At 38.3% G+C, this 16,427-nt stretch overlaps 1 protein-coding gene across 2 annotated transcripts in view; it reads left to right on the top strand.

The window, feature by feature from the left end:
- Positions 1–16,427, top strand: part of itfg1 (integrin alpha FG-GAP repeat containing 1) — a 138,619-nt gene that overhangs the window by 51,893 nt on the left and 70,299 nt on the right. The window lies entirely within an intron of this gene.

Genomic DNA, 16,427 nt, shown 5'->3' with positions numbered 1-16,427 from the left:
TCACTGTCGATTTTAAAACCAATGGATGATTTGAGAGATGGATAAAATGTTGGACTGGTTATTGATACAGATTTCCTGATTTGCAAGCTCTTGATTTAATTAGATACAGATTAATTTGGGTACAGTAAAAAATTTGGGGTCAGTAAGTTTTTTTAAAATAAAATAAAATAAAAGATTTCTATTTTAAATAAATGCTGTTATTTTGACTTGTTTATAGCCCTCAAAGAATCCTGAAAAAAAAGTCACAGATTTTATCAAATCAGCATATTAAAACAATTTCTGAAGGATCATATAACACTGAAGACTGGAGTAATGGCTGCTGAAAATTCAGCTTTCAAAATTCAACAAACTGTGAATAAGTGCGACTGTGAACTGCCATCCAAACCTTGATGCGCACCAAACAAGCAGACCAAAAGGTGCACTTCCAAACTAACTCCGGTGCAGTTCCACTGAAATATGAAGGCAACATGGACCAAAGATATCTAAACGATTCAAAAACAGGACATGGTGTCATAAGATATGACCCTAAAATGGACAGAATGCTCAAGCATACAACATTGTTTTCTCGTCATAGTCGCGAAATCGTTCCTTCTTGTAGCAGATCTTCGTTTGTGTGTGTAACGGAGGAATTCCTAGCTCTGTTTTGACTCCTTTATACATTTTCTAAGCTCTTCATGAATTCTCAGCTGGTGAAAATACCATCATATGTACGTAAAGGGTCTAAAACTAACTTTTTGCCACACCTGCCAATGGCCGGTGACTTAAGAAAATTTACAGACCATAAATATTTTTCCAGCTATGAATTTTTTTTTTGCAAAAACAGGCAGTTATGACACAAAAATGTTAGATTCCACAGAAAATTCACAATTTTCTATTTCAATTTTGATGTCACAGCTAAAACTACCAACCTAACTAATATAAATTTAAAAGGTTGTTAAAGACAAGCAAACAGTCAGTAATAAAATAAAAATAAATGATCAAATTATAAGCAATAGCACAAATAAATACAATAGAACAATTATAGAAATGAAATAAACAGCGCTTTTCAGGTTTTTTAGGTAGATCTAACAGTAGTTTTCAGGTAGCCTACAGAAATTGAATTAGTTGAGTTAGGCTAATTGTAAAATAACACTGCAAAGTCTTCACTGTATAAATTATTAATCTTTACAAAAGTTACAAAAGTTCATTCAAGAGCAGTGAGTGTTTTTTAACATTAAAAACTCTGACAGCAACAGGTAGCCTATATTAGGCTGCTGTCACTTTAAGACAGAATACACGGATCAAATATACTGATACATTCTGTACACATGCATTTTCTTTCTGAACTGTTTACATTTATTTAAGACATAACCGACCATGTTTACTAGTATATTCGCCGAGACGGGCATTTTTCGACAATTTTAAATTCAGCGCACGAGTAATGAACTGAGTTCCCTTTCGCTTCATCTTGCGCTTGAATATTTAAATTGGCAAGGCTTAAACTTTTGTGACGATGAAGCACTGGCCCGTCAACTGTCTCAAGCATTGTTCACGTTTGTTCACATTAATATTCTCACAACATTGTATTGTTAGAATTCATAAAAATGTTACCGGCCAACTGGCGATTGGCACCATTTCATATACTAGCCAACGCAGATTTTTACTCTCATTTCTTGATTGCCGAGTGTTAATTTCAGGCCCTGTGTATGCACATACAACGAGCACATTTAGCCTAGCACACGGCATTGTTTTATATGTTCAGTAAGTTCCATCATAAAATAAAAATGACAGTGTGAACACTAAGCGAACCAGGACTAAATGTATCATTTTAACCAACCCTAAATTTTGTATATATAAATTGTCTGAAATTTAAAAAAAGAAAGGGTGGATTATCAGATGAATATATGGAGGGATTGTCAGATATCGATTGATGGATTGATCATTCTTTAAAATCAATGGATCCCATAAGGGACAATTAGGAAATCTTCTGTTATGCAGAGCATATATTATTCACTGCATATATTACTCCGCATTATTCACCGCATGAATATTCAAATGAAGATAATAGATTATAAAAGCAGCCGATAATAATAGTGGCATATAGTTATTTAGAGCTCTTTGTGTAAAGGCCTGCTGTGGGCTGGCAGCTCGTGCTCTGAATGTCAGGCTCACAGTGGAAGGCAGCGGTTATCTCTATGTCCTCATGCGCGCACACACACACACACACAGACAGTCCGCCTGTCACAGGCCTTGGGACCAGAGAGAAAGGGAACAAAGATGGACGGAGAAGAGGAGAGGGCAAGAATGTAAAGGGCGGGGAACACGTGTCAGCTTTTGTCCGCCTGCCACAGGCACTAGTCTTCACCATCAGATACACTGAAAGGAAAGAAAAGTTTGACTCTTTCATTATTTTCCCATCTGTCCATCACTTTCTCTCTGTCCATTATTGGTCTTCCTTTCTTTCTTCTAAGTTCTCTCCCCTTACATTATTTTTAGAGTTCAGAAAACAACAAGCTGCATTGGTTTGAAAGCACTTATTCAACGCTGCCAAACAGTGAACAAGACTGATATAGACATAGCAGCACACATGGTGTATTGAAAAGACAAGATAAAAAGAAAACAAACACTTGACAAAAGATAGAGAATAACAAAAGACACGCTTGCGTTATAGTCAAAGAACGGCAGTCTGTGATTTAATTGGCCCAGGGATTTCTCTGTTTTTAAGCATGTTTGTGTGGATGGGTGGGTGTGTGTCTGCTAATCACACAAATGCGCTCTCTCTCTCTCTCTCTCTCTCTCTCTCTCTCTCTCTCTCTCTCTCTCTCTCTCTCACTCACACTCACACTCACACACACTCACACTCACACACACACACACACACACACACACACAGTCTGCTAAATAAACTCATTCTCTCTGTTTTCGTTCCCAGCTCATCTGCTTAATATTGACAGTGTAAACACATGTAACATCACACTCATTAGAGTGATTAGGGACAGCGATTGTCATCACCCTCACACACACACACACACACACACACTGGCTTTATAAATAGGCATATCCCAGTCACTTCTGTTGTTTATAATAAGAGTGTGTATGTGTACATTTTTGAATTTTTAAATGAAAATATTTCTGTCTTTGTTTAATGAAAGGTCCACAATAATTAATCAAGGTCATTGGTTGATTTCCTTGAAGAATGTAAACAATTTTCAAAATATTGCTATTTGCTTGAGTGGCAACCACAACAATTAGTAAACGACAGCAATCCAATCCATTCCTGATGGACAAAATCAAGTCCTACCATACATTTTACTCTGATATACGTCACAACAAGGAAGAAAAGATTATTACTGTTTCTGTTTCATTACTATTTAAATTTGATCTTTTGCTATGCTTCATCTCCTTTGGTTACTGTTGCTAACTTAAACAAGCTTCATAGGATGTTTCATTGGAATTAACTGGAGATTTCACTAAAAGTTATTTGAAATTTTCAGTAAAATATTCTCATAAAATTATTCTTAGTACGTGGGTTGGAATAAATTGTAACATTTTAAAGCAGTTTTATATGCTGTTTTTTAAATAAATATTTTGTGATATTAAAAAAAAAAAAAAATGCTTTTAAAGTTATCCAAACACAAAGATCCATTTAAAATTATGGATGGCAACAGTTGTTTAGCTAGGATGGTTCAGTATTTTCAAGTCAAGGGGCATTTAAACCAATTATACACTGCAAAAAATGCTTTTCTTACTTAGAATTGTTGTCTTGTTTCTAGTCCAAATATCTAAAAATTCTTAAATCAAGAAACATTTTCTAGACAAGTAAAAATTGTCTTGTTTTCAGAAAAAATAAGTCAAAATTAAGTGATAATCTGCCAATGGGGTAAGCAAAATTATTTCAAACCGAAAACAAGATGATTTTGCTTGTTTTAAGGAAAAACTCACTTAATTTTGACTTATTTTTTCTGAAGACAAGACAATAGTTTTTACTTGTCTAGAAAATGCTTCTTGATTTAAGAATTTTTAGATATTTGGACTGGAAACAAGACAAAAAATCTAAGTAAGAAAAGCATTTTTTTTTTTTTTTGCAGTGTATATACCATAAACTAAGCCTAATCTTTACCCTAAAATACTATTTTCATCATTAGAAGTTTTTTTTTCTCTCTCTCTCTCTTTGACCCATTTTTCCCTGTTAAAATGTTCTATTAGCATGTTTTTCAGGTTTAGCTTCTAGCATTTGAGACATTTTTCAGTAATTTTGTCTTCAAAAGTGAAGCTACAGTAGTTCAGAAACACCCAAATTGTCTATTGAATTGAACATTTTGGCTATGTTCACACTGTCAGTCCAAATCCAAAATTATCTAAATTTTTTACGTCCTCATTGTGTATTGCAACTGTTCAGATCCGATTTGTGTATTCGTGCCGGGTATATTTCCAGGATATCTGCATTGGTTTCTATGGCAATGACATTGAGTTGGTAGGCATACACCAAAAAAAAAAAAACAACCGCAGTATGGAGGGGTTTGCAATTCAGATGTCTTATTTACAACATGACATTGTGTAGCCGCCGCGCACTGAACTACTGCGTTATGATAAGGCAATGGCAGAAACGGAGGCTGGTATTCGTGGCTTTATTCCGCGCTGTCATCTCCACCGGTTTCAAAACATGTCTCTGTTATATTGTTTTTCTGCTCGTCTGGCACTTTGCAACAACACAACCTTGTTCTGCAGTAACTTTAAGCATGTTTCCTATAACAACGTCGGACGTTTACATTTTACGTGGCGTGAGAAATTCACATAAACTACTCGAAATCCGATCAAAGCAGTCCGACTAAAACGGATCTCCAGAAATGTGATTTGAATAGGATTTCAAACCACATATAAAAGTAGCTCGAAATGGATTTGTAAAAATTGCAATTTTTTTTTTTTTTGCCATTCACACTTGCTGAATCTGATCGATTTTTCAATCGGAAATGCACAAAAATCAGATTTGCGCTGACAGTCTGAACGTAGTCTTTGACAATGAGGCTTCTATTTCCAGATTTTTGCATGTCCTTTACACCTGTTTGTTTTTCACCTGAAATGGGTGCGTGGATTGTAGACGGGATTGTAGACGGGTTCTAGAAGACCACGTTTACAATCCAGGTATCACCACAGAATTAAACTATCCCATAAGCTGCAATGCAGCAAAGCAGCATCCATAAAACATGGTGCGAGAAAGAAAGAGAGATGAGGAGGAAATGATGGAGAGCGAGGCAATAGATTGTCTGAGGTGGTGGAAGTGAGCGTCTGTGTACATGTGTATTGAATTTCAACAGAGCCTTGAGGGAGTGAACAGGGAAAGGAGGGAGGGATGGACGCCTTCATAGGCTGAACTACTCTCTCTCTCAGCCCGGGGCGTCTCACACTTATTCATTTCATTTTCATGTACTCTGTAATAGCAACTTTGTTTCCAGCTTGGCAGCATCAGCTGAGTGTGTCAGACCATTTATTTTGTACTTTTTTCTCAGAGGAGTATAAATAATATTTAAACTCACCATCACGGCTCACACACACGAGTACTGCTGGCCCTGTGTGTGTCTCTCTGTCTGGGTATTTGCTTGTCTCATTGTCTATGTATCTCGTGAGTCTGAAATCACCTAAAACATCAGGCTCTAAGCAGTTTGTTTAACGGTATTGATCAGTGTAAGTGTGGATGTGGCTTTGTATCTGACTGTTTCCGTTTATCATGACACCTCTAAATGATCAGAAGGAAGTGTCCTGTGGGCAAAGCTACTGAGGGCTACGTTTTTCAGACATCTGTGTAAAGACATCTCCTGTGCTGAGCCATCGCCACACTCTGGGGAGGTTAGATTGGCCATTATCTGCTTACCCCATACAGGGCGCTGAGGCCTTCCATTTTCTCTCTCGTTCAGGCAGCTGGTATTTCTGTCAGTACTCATGCCGTCCCATTCCCCTCGTGTCATAGCACCACCTGTTCAGCTTGTGTGCTGCCACTCATGAGTTGTTAGTCGACCCACACAGAATTTGAATAGTTCTTTGCATTATCTAAATTGATTAAGGGGGAATGTGTGCAGATTTGAATATGGTAAATTGTGTTAATGGGAGCTGAGAGGGCTGCGCTTTTATTGGCAGCTGAAAGCTTTATCAGAAATTAGCCAAAATAGAAGTTTTATCTGATGAGCAGAACCTCCCAGAAGAGGCTTCAGCATAATTATATGCTTGTCATTCACAATGTTTAAACCTCTGGGGTCTGAGGCTAATTTGGGGCCCTGGAGAAGTTTTGACATGCCCTGACATTTGTGCTTTTTTCAGTTGCATATTAAACATATTAATGACAAAAGTCTCATTACACTGTATTCAGCACAAACTAGGCTACAATAATATGTGAGCAACAAGTATGTACATGTTTGTATTTTTGAGAGAATTACGTATATGCATGGTTTTTAACAAAAAACAAAAAAATAAGTCACTGAAATAAGGCCTCAAAACACATACTAAATATTTTTTTCAGAAGACTTTTGGGAACTGTTTATTTTAGTCTAGAGTTTTTGCTTCAAAGTGATGTAAAAATCATTCTGCCTATTTGGACACATAAAAGAATGTATTGATTTTAAATTTCTAAGACACTTTTTGTTTAGGATGGCCGTATGCAAGGAGGCGTGAATCTTCATGAATAATGCTGTGATTCACACCTGAGGCGATTAAGACCCTGCCCCTAATGAGCCATATAATGAGCCATTCAGTGAGGAATGTGACTGAGTCAACTAAGAAAGAATGCAATGACAAAAGAAACATATTATTTTTTTCTTTGTAGATTATTTAAAATATAGTTAACTATATAAATAGTCAAAGACACATTTTGAGTACTCCGTTATACCTGGAAATAAATCCTGTTCAAAGATATTTGTGAACATCACATACCTGGCATTTGGTATTTCTGCACTGGAGAAAGAAAAAAAAAAGACAGAAGGGAAAAAGAAAAACACTTTCCTGCGCCCAGTCAGTGATCTCAGTATCATATGCATGCAGTTCATTGTGGGCTAATATCTGGTCACTATGATTCTCATATCTGTGAGATAAACAAAAAAAACCTCTGTGAGCATGCTGATAACAGGATCATATCAGCTATTGTATAAACGTTAATATAATGTCCACTCTTAACAGGAAACATGATTTTTGTGATCTTATGCATGCATGTATTATTGCACATCATGTGAAGAACATTTTGTATAGGTCTATAATATTTTAAATTACAGTACCGGTCAAAAGATTGGACATGTTACTATTTATAATGTTTTTGAAAGAAGTCTCATGCTCATCAAGCCTGCATTTATTTGATCAAATATACAGAAGAAAACAGCAGTACTGTGAAATATTATTACCATTTAAATGTTAATGTGCAGTTTAATGCTTTGCTAACACATTTTATTTCAGTATTTATTATGTATTTTAGTCGATTTCTCTCATCTCAGTATACCAATATAGTTTAGGAATAGACAATATGTGTATAGCCAATATGTATGTGTAGTAAACGAAATACAGACACACAGAACATGCAGAATTCATATTTAAATGGTCTTTTTGCCATAAAGAACTTAAGAATAAAACTTACCATTCACAATCATCAGCTTGATCAAGTTGATCCTCGATAGAAATGAAATTGAAAGTGCTCTTCCTCTTCTAATAATTCTTCCAGAATTATTCCTCACCGCATCTCAAAACAATGTACATGAATCTGACTAAGCTTGATGCATTTTTCCGAGCTGATGCGGGCGTTCACTCTCTGTTAAATGTATTGCCTCAGAATTTGCGTCTGAATAGCATGCGCGCTCCGTGGGCGTGGCCGCATTAGTGGATAATGAGCTGACTTGCGAACGACTGACGTCTCTATTTTTTAAACAAATTACATGAACAGAGAATATTAGTTTTTGATTTGACTTACATGATTTAAAACCTGACATTTCAGTGTGTCATTCCGCCGTCTGTGTCATTAATGTCATTAATCAAAGAACAAAAGGCACATTGAAAATCACACACTGATCTTGACCGAATAATTTTAATCTTTATTTTATTTATAAAAAGAAAACTTTGCAGTGTTATTTTACATTTGATTATATTTGATTTCACATTATGTACCAGAACTTTGTTTTATTTATTTGTGCTTTTGCTAATTTGTTTATTTTTTTCTTGTTTTACTGTTTACTTGTCTTTAAAGCTGCAGTCCGTAACTTTTTTTGGTTAAAAAATATCCAAAATAAATTTTTGAGCAAGTAAATAACCAGCCAGTGTTCAAAACTATCTCCTTACCTTAGCCCGATTCACAAGGGTAAGCTTGTAATAATGTTTTATAATTCGGGTGGTACTGGTGGGTTTCCACAGGCATGCAGCCGTTCGTCTTTGCGTCATTACGTCACGTCTGTTTACATAAAGAACAAGTCCCAGCTAGTAGACTAAATCACGTGAGGATGGCGGATCATTTATATCCTTTTCTCACAGCAGTTGCAATAATTTATCATTTTGATGGCGAATTGTAATCCAGAAAGGTCCAAATGACAATCATCAGTGACAACTGGAGATTCACCCGTAGTCAAAAGCAAAAGACTTTGGCTACAGAAAGGCTACAGAAATTGAAATCTACAAGTAACGCTAATACACACTAAATACACATAGTCACGCAATGCTGATGTTGTTAACATTAACAATTTGAGAACAAAGTATAACAATAATAATTTGCACGGCTTGACGTGATCCGAGTTAAGCGAAGGTTAGATTTAATCACCATTGGTAGCACGATTTATTTTGCATGATTTTTTCTCAGTTGGTCAGAACAAAAGTGGCAGTCATGTTACTTGTTCTGATGACACTTTCTGGTGGAAATTCTTACTTTGGTCATACTTCCAAGACGTAGAATCTGTGTTTCTGAAGTACAGTATCCACACCAGTGCAGTGACTGACAGCTGCAATTGCAGGTTTTGAACAGAGATGGCGACAAAGAGGCAAAACTTAAGGACTGCAGCTTTAATAATGTTTGAAATATATATTAGTTAGTCTAGTTGTTTTTGCTGTGGTATTTTTATTAAAACCATATGTAAAAGTTCCTTGTGTAAGTGTTCAGGCTGCTGATTTTTGTTCATGGTAGTCAGCTGCAAAAGAATGTTTTGCAAAAAGACACAGAATAAATATGTTTGAATGATATCTAAATTGGAATCAAAACTGGGAATCAATAACAATCAGAATCGATAAGAATCAAAATCAATAAGTAGAATCTGAAAAATTGCTATTGTTAAACTTCAACAATACATAACCCTAGTTTTGTTGCTCTTTGGTTGCTAGGCTGTTCTGGGTGGTACTGTAGCTAGGGCATTGCTATGCAGTTGCTAAGGTGTTCTGGGTGGTTGCTGGGTGTTCTGGTTGGTTACTAGGCAGTTGCTAAGGTGTTCTGGGTGGTTGCTATGGTGTTCTGGGTGCTTACTAGACATTACTTTGTGGTTGCTTGGCATTTGCTTGGGTGGTTGCTGGGGCATTGCATGTTTGTGCTACAGAGTTTAATTAGGTACACCTGTAGTTTATGGTGCATCGTCACAACTGCATCCAGGTGCTACATGATGCAACTGCAAGACACATGCACTGCAAAGTCTGGTAGATCTGGATTTTAATTTTGCACATTTTTTTTTTTTTTTTGTGAAATGCTACTTGTCATTTTTGTTTAATGTCATCCAAAGTAATTATAAAAGAAATCTACTGAGCTTTGCTCTGAGGGCACTGTGCAGGCCGAATCATTAGCTCTTTCCCTTAAGGCAGTGGTTCCCAAACCTGTCCTGGAGGACCCCCAGCACTGCACATTTTGTGTCACCCTTATCTGACACACCTGATTCAGGTCTTGCAGTCTCTATTAATGAGCTGATGAGTTGAATCACGTGTGTTAGATGAGAGAGACATTTAAAATGTGCAGTGCTGGGGGTCCTCCAGGACAGGTTTGGGAACCACTGCCTTAAGGGGCTCTATCACCTGCTAATGACTTTGGCAGTTTGATACGCTCTCCGAACCATTTATTCAAAACAAAAGATTCGTAAAACTTCAAAGCTTCATGAAGCGGTGTTTTGAAATCGCCCATCACTAGATATCGTTGAATAAAACAAAATATCGCACAAAAAGTATTCTCGTCGCTTCATAACATTAACGTTGAACCACTGTAGTCACATGAACTGTTTTAAATATGCCTTTAGTAGCTTTCTGGGCATTGAAAGTGTTAATTGTCTAGCTGGCAATGCAGGCCTCACTGAGCCATCAGATTTTTATGAAAAATATCTCAGTTTGTGTTCCGAAGATGAACGAAGGTCTTACGGGTGTGGAACGACATGAGGGTGAGTACTTAATGACAGAATTTTTATTTTTGGGTGAACTAACCCTTTAAAATTCACAACTGCTAGTCTGTCAAGGGACAAGTTTTGTCATTCATTTTGTCTTTATTTTGTCAGTGAAGGGGTCTTTTCGATAAGCAGATTTGGCGCCACTGCAGTTGGAAGCAGCACCTATTTTAGATTACCAAACCTCAAACACCTCTGAAAGACATTTATGCTATGACCTGTACAGGTTATGGGTCAAATGGTTCCCATAATAAACAAACCATATGGTTCACCACCCACATCTCATGTCTAAACATGCCTCTGAAAATAGTATACTCTTGTCAGGAGTAATTATGGTAATTCTCTGTCACTGAATAACAGTGTTTCCCACAGTAATGGCATTGAGATGTCTTCTCTCAAGTGCTCAGTTATTTGTGATTTACTTAACCTAAAGAATGTTGTATAAAGAGTGAAAACATTATCAATACTAATGATTTCTCACTGGAGCAGTGCTCGAGCTGTTGAATTGAATATTGCATATATCTCTTGGTACTGATGTTGACAGTTTATTACAATAATCATTTACAGAACTTTCTTTTTTATTTGTAAGCATATGGCTTAATACTTTTAAAAGTGTGTCAAAAGGGGCTTATTGAAAAATAAATATAGGCAATTTAATAAATATTAATAATATAATAAATAAAATGTTACAGGAATAGTTTACCAACAAATAAAAATTATGTTATAATTTACTCACCGGCATATCGTTCCAAACCTGTATGACTTACTTTCTTCTGTGAAACACAATGGGGTCAGTGTTGTTTTGTATGGATAGTTCTGTCCGTACAAAAGACTTTTAAAAATATATTCTTTCATGTGCCACAGAAAAAAGACAGGTTTGGATTGACATGAGAGTGAGTAAATGATAACAAAATTTTTAATTTTAGATAAACTATTCCTTTAACATACACTACCATTCAAAGATTTGGGGTAAAACATTTTTAAATATTTTTGTAAGAAGTCTCTTAAGCTCACCAAAGCACCAATTTTTTAAAAGAATTCTTTGATGAATAGAAAGTAGTTCAAAAGAACAGCATTTATTTGAAATAGAAATCACTTGTAACATTATAAAAGTCTTTACTGTTACTTTTGATCAGTTTAATGCATTCTTCCCGAATAAAGGTATTCATTTCTTAAAAAAAAAAAAAAAAAAAAAAACGTTTGAATGGTAGTTTAATATAAATATGATTAAAATAATTTTATTTACACCTTCATGCAAATTACCTTAATGCTAATTATTAGGAAACTGACCATCGCTATAGTAATGCTGTGTCAAGATGTCACAAAACTGCAAGCCGACATTGGTACAAGCTAGATCCCTCTAACCAAAATCAGCAGCAAAGGTTTGTCCACTGCATGCAATGTATTTTTGTCACATCAGTATCTTGGATGCTAAACACACTTTTCCATGCATATTTCACAACTCCCATCCCCCAAACCTGCCAGATCCACCACTAGCCCTTGTTGCAGCCCTCATAATTTACAAATTAATCACTGCCTGCAGGTGACCTTCAGTTCTGGACACTCTTGCAGGTGCCGTGTCTAGTCTTTTCTCTTCAGTCGTAAACACTTGCATGCTGTAATAACAGCCTGCCCTGTACCCTTCTCCACCTTTCCTGCCATCAACACCTCTGATCTGACATGCCTGTCTCCTGAATCTTGTACCACATTTCATTACAAATTGTGCTTCTCTTCTCTAGGGAGGCTAATGAAGAGGCCGTCTGTTGTAGATTCTGTTTCACACGCAGAGTGGAATGGCATGCATTCCCTGTAATGCGACAAGCAATGAAGCTTTCTTTCTTTTTTCTTTTTTTTTTTTTCTCCTGGAGTGTCATAAAGATGGCAGTTCATTAGACGTCGCACTTTCATATCATCTGTCAGTGGCACCTATTGATGTAATGGCACCTCGTCTGGTGTCTTCCCGCCGGCGAGCTCTGATTTTAATTTCTTGGCCTAATGAAGCGTCGCAGCTGGGATGTGGGAGTGGTGGAAAGCGTAGCTCGGCTAAAACAGGGACTTTTTGCGCTTTAGTAAACAAAGCCACAGGGATGGAGTCTTGGCGGTGCGAATGTGATGATGTCTCGTCTCTCCGACTGATATGAGGGAGGGAAGAAAATGGGCCATTTGTATTCTGTGCACAGCATCTCCTCTATCTAAGATGTCCCATTACTTTTGCTAAGGAAAGGCTATCATGGCTTTCTGCATTAAAGAGATCATTCCCTCTCTCTTCCTCTCTCTGTCTCTTTGGCAACAATGATATAGCCTAATTTGCTGACATATCGGCTGTTCGGTCGCATGGTGTGTTCTGGGATCAAGCCGTCTTTTACACAAATGAGACACCTCAAATGATGTAAGTGGCTCATAACATGACAAACTGTCATGTGTGTGTCGTGAACAAGCAGAAGAAAAACCTATAAAGCTAAACCTATAAAGCTGGTGCTGAGGTATCCCATCATCCTTAGCATCTAGACACTCATGCCGTTCTGCATTTATGCAGGTTTTTCCCAGCTGTGTTCAGCCAATAAACATCTTAAAGCAGGAAGCCAAATGAGAAATTGCCGTGTTTTCTATGGTAGTTGGTTAATTACAGAGTGTCTCATTATCCTGGATGACACTGATTAGCTTCCATCTCATTTCTGTTTGATTATACTTAAGGTGTGTGTGTGTGTGCTCCGGTTCGGGTTGATTGGGTTAATCAGTAGAGCAGCGGATAGCTGGATGGGAGGCTCATTCTAGCAGAGAGTTACCTCTTTCCTCTCTGATCAGCAACAGGCCCCGTCCCATCACAAATAGACCTTCAAATTACCCGTACCACTCATTCTTTTCATTTTCAGGCTTTCTAATCGCTCCTCTCATCCATCACGCACACTCTGGGATGCCAGTCATAGTCTTAGACGTGCTATAGCATCTTTTTGTATGAGTCACACCACATGTTCACCTGGTCTGCCTCATTGAACTGTCAGGTAGACATTTACCACAAGCAGGATGATAAATGTGCAGAGTCTGTGTTAGAAAGGCCTGACTGATTCTCAGATGAGCTCTCACATCCTTTTAAACAATGAGCGGCGTACACAGGCTCTCTAGGCACTGCCAGAGGAGTAGCCCGAACCCTCCCTGACCTGTCAGAGAGTCCAGATGGTGGGGAAATACTCTCCCGTTGTATGGCGGCTTAAAATATAATCTGTTTACTAGCCTTGAATTATTGACTTAAACCTGTTCGCATTTCTCTAAAAGCTGCTGATAAGCTGGACATTTTGCCAGTCACATCCAGTCGGGCTTATTCCTGCGTGAATTCGGCATGGTGCTTTTTACATCCCTCTCTGTGTGACCCTGCCGGCCTCCTTCATTCTTCTGTCAACATTACAGTCAAGGGATGCCGCCACATATAGCGTAATGATGTGTGCTATGCTCTTTGCGAAATGGTACAGGTCGACAATGCCAGGCTGGTTTGCTGCCAACAGTCTTCACTGGCCAGCAGCTAATGCCGCCAACACCTATTCTCCACGGCAGCTGGTTCAGGTTATTTTTAAACTTTGGAAGGATGTTTTCAATGTAGATCAAACCTGCTCATATTCAGGCTTATCACCTATATACCAAGTTTGGCACATGCAAGCATCTTTCTTTCATCTGAAAGCAGGACATGTCTCACCATCTAATGCTTGATAGCTTTACTGGCTCAATTATTTCTCAGTCTTTTTCACACCAAGACGAATGTTCGCTGTGAAAATTCAGTGCAATATACATTTTGAATGAATGAGTGTTAATGCGTCTTTTCAGACCAGCATAAACATTTGCATGCTGTCAATGCGACAGAATTTTTTCGCGGAGAGGTGTTGTAATCTCTTTTCCAACAAACTGCGATTAAACCTGACCAACCAATAAGATTTGCATTTACATACATTGGTTACATGCACTGAGCCTCTGTTGTTACTTGGTTACTTGCTGTTAAGCCCGGAACACACCAATCCAACGGTCGGCCGTCGGGCAGTTTTTGTTCGTCGGCCAACTAAGTTTTCTCAGTGTGTTCCGCACTGTCGGCTGAAGTTGGTCCTCGTCTGCTTTTTTTTTTTCAGTCGATTTGACATGTTGAATCGGCGTCGGAGCTCGTCGGTCAGTCGGGCCATCTGATCATTCTGATTGGCTGTTCAGCTACTGCCACCTGCTGGTACGCAGGCTCAGAACAGATGTGCTACTTGGCCGTTGGGTGTCAAGCGTCGGTTTGGTGTGTCAGGGCAACTTTGGACCCAGACACTGCCGACGTGAGCCAACCCCGCAGTCTGCTTTCGTCGCCACTGGTTTGTCAGCATCAGCTTGGTGTGTTCCGGGCTTTACTTGGTTACTTGTTACTTGGTTACTTGGTGCTTACGAACGGACCATTTTACAAATGACAGTGAGTAGTAGATGAAGAATCTGAAAGCAGCTGTCTTTTATCTGTAGTCTTGTATTTGGTGTTATTCAATAAATGTCATAGTGAATAAAAAATCTGAAATGGAAAGTTGTGCAGCACTTTGTGTACTGGGGTATCCTGCATATTTCTGCTTATCTATAAGCACCACCTACTGTCAGAGAGTGAATTTGCATTTTCATTCAGCCCATCTCAAGTTTTTTACACATTGGTCTGAGCAGACAAATTGCATGCTGAAATTTGGACTGAAATTTCTTGCTGAATATTTGTGTTGGTGTGAACAGGCCTTGAGTTGTATGAGGTTTGAAAACGGCCATCTTTAGAATAGTAATCAGCTAAGGGGTCTTGAGTAGACCTGTTGTGTGTTCACCACAATGTCAGCCCACAGCCTTGTGATTTCCATCTACCCTCCCTAATAAATCAATAAGGCTTAGCATTAACTGGCAGTCAGCACTGATATAAGTCAATTTACACAAGCAGACACGGAGTGATGGAAGCCGATTGTAGATGGCCACAAGGGCAGTAACTGTTTGCATAATCATTACTATGTTGAATGAAAAGAGTCTTCAATTCAGAGGAATTCAGCTGGGAGTTAAGGCCATTCTGTGTGAGTGGCTTCTTAAAAGAGAGAGAGTTTTGTTTCTGTATGTGGGGCTTATAAAAGTAGAATGAGATTGAAGGACTCTGGGATAGCTCTCACACAAAGAACAGAACCGAATGTGTGCATGCATTTTATAGTGTCCGAACATGTACCAGCATGTACACCCACTCAGTGTCTTTGATAAGGGCCATTTGTTTTATTTGAATTGGTATTGTGGTGCTCCACCATAATGACCCTAGTTTAGAAATGGTTTGCCAAGCATGTTCAATTTAAAATCCACTTAGTTATGATGAGCCATCAGTAGTTGTGCTCATAAGCTGTCATAACATCTCATAACCTATTTTAACAGCCCATCAGTCAGAAATGCTTACTTAGGACCTGTGGTGGAGGTTGAGGTCTGCCTCAGCAGTCCTATGGGAGGGAAACATTCCAGGAGCTTGAGACAATATTAAACATTCATTAACTGAGGAAGGGAAGGGAAGGGAAGGGAAGGGAAGGGAAGGGAGAGGGGAAGGGAGAGAGGAAGGGAAGGGAAGGGAAGGGAAGGGAAGGGAAGGGAAGGGAGGAAGGGAAGGGAAGGGAAGGGAAGGGAAGGGAAGGGAAGGGAAGGGAAGGGAAGGGAAGGGAAGGGAGAGAGGAAGGAAGGAAGGAAGGAATTGCTATAAAGCGGTTTAAAGATTAGCAGTTTTAAAGTTAGTTATTTTGAAGTCTTTAAAGGGTTAGTTCACCCATAAATGCCAAAACTGCCAAAGTCATATGATTTCAGTAAACGAGGCTTCGTTACATCATAAGTGTTTCAAAATTTCAAAACTTTGCCTAATTTCACCACTGAGGGGCGTGACTTTGGCAGTTTGATACGCGCTCCGAATCACTGATTCGAAACAACAGAGTCGTAAAGCTTCGAAGCTTCATGAAGCAGTGTTTTGAAATCGCCCATCATTATATATTGTTAAGTCATTGTTTTGTTTTTTCAATGCAGGCCTCACTGAGGCATCAGATTTCATCAAAAATATCTTAATTTGTGTTCTGAATGAAG

Source organism: Ctenopharyngodon idella, chromosome 7 (assembly GCF_019924925.1).
Source record: "Ctenopharyngodon idella isolate HZGC_01 chromosome 7, HZGC01, whole genome shotgun sequence".
Classification (NCBI taxonomy): domain Eukaryota; kingdom Metazoa; phylum Chordata; class Actinopteri; order Cypriniformes; family Xenocyprididae; genus Ctenopharyngodon; species Ctenopharyngodon idella.
This window is presented reverse-complemented; position numbering and strand designations above follow the sequence as displayed.